Genomic DNA, 1,622 nt, shown 5'->3' on the forward strand with positions numbered 1-1,622 from the left:
CTTTATGTCCTGTCTGTCTGTCTGTTCGTTCTGTCTGTACTGCTCTTTCTGCTGTTGTGGACATGGAAGCAAGCCTAGAGAAGAGGACAACTGACATTTTGTCCTTCTGCTGCTAGATGTGTGGTATGTGTAGATCAGGGGTTCTCAAACCAGTACGCTGTGACCCCCAAAATAAACATATTTGAACTGGAGACCCCCACCCTGACGAGCACTTGGAATTGTAGGTATTACATTTAATGTGACTTGGTTCCACAGATGAATATTGTGAAAATAGCAGATCTACACGCTTACAACGCCTCGCAACACAATGTTCGCCTCTTGCTTACTTAATATTTGACAGTTTGGCCAGTTGCCCGGGTAGCTCAGTCGGTAGAGCTCTCGCCTTAAAACCGCAAGGCCATGGGTTTGATTCCGGGCACTGCCAACTCAGCGTATGAGTAGCATGGCTTGGCAAGTCGTGCGGCAAGTACTGGGAGCTGATGGTAGGTGTGGCGCTCCACCTCAGCAGTCTATCTCCCAGGGGTTTAGCGCATTGTAATGGGGACAGACTCCCGCATGTTACTGGCTGATACCGACATTAAGCCACTCCCGACCTACTTTGGCCAGTTTGGTATTAAAACGGTCTTGAAAGTCCTTAAATTGTCACTTTATAAATGTGCAGATACCCTGTATACACTTATGTTGGTTTGTTTACCTTTGAGTGAGATTTTTTTTTACATTAAGCTAATCATCTGGGGATCCCACACAAATATTTGGGGACCCCACTTGGGGTCCCGACCCCAAGTTTGAGAACCACTGGTGTAGATAGATAGACGGACGGACGGACGGACGGACGGACGGACGGACGGACGGATGTCCCTCAATTTGATTTCCAAGCACCAGATAATGGACAACGTTAATGGAGGAACACAATACCTGAAGAAACAATGACATAGTTATTCTTCCCAACGTACATTTGAAAAGCATGCCAGCTATATGCATAAATTCTATAGGTAAAAGATATTTCGTCTGTTTGACCCATGCTGCCATAAACCTTCCTGGAAAGGCAGGCTAAATAAAAGGCTTCTCAAGAGGGCGCTTACTGCTGTACAATCTGGCTTAACAGCTCTTACAGCATGGTGCGTGTGTGTGTGTGTGTGTGTGTGTGTGTGCGTGTGTGTGTGCGCATGTGCGTGTGTGTGCACGTGCACAGACACCTGCTTGACCATGTGTGAAGTAGGAGAAAGTGGTCGGAGACAAATTGCTTTATCGTTTATGGATGAATTGAATAAAGCGATATCTGGCTCTTCGGAATGTTACCACAGGGTTCAGGAAAATTGGTTACCGGCGCAATCTCCCTGAACCCCCCACCCCCACTCCCACCCCCCCACCTCAGGATCCTGTTACACACTCACCGTGCAGCGCACTCACACAGCTATTAGGAGGAAACACCACACAAAGCTGTGGAAAAGGTGAAAGGCTTTGACATGAAAATATGCCAACAAAAGAGAGAGGTGACAGCTACATATGACCCACGCATGTTCCAGTAAGAACACAGCTTGTCAAGTTCACTTTCAAAGTATACCGTTTTATTAGGAGCACTTATGGTACGGAACATGGAACAGTATATATGCACATGCAGT

The sequence above is a fragment of the Nannobrachium achirus genome, assembly GCF_963921795.1.
Source record: "Nannobrachium achirus genome assembly, chromosome: 7".
Lineage (NCBI taxonomy): Eukaryota > Metazoa > Chordata > Actinopteri > Myctophiformes > Myctophidae > Nannobrachium > Nannobrachium achirus.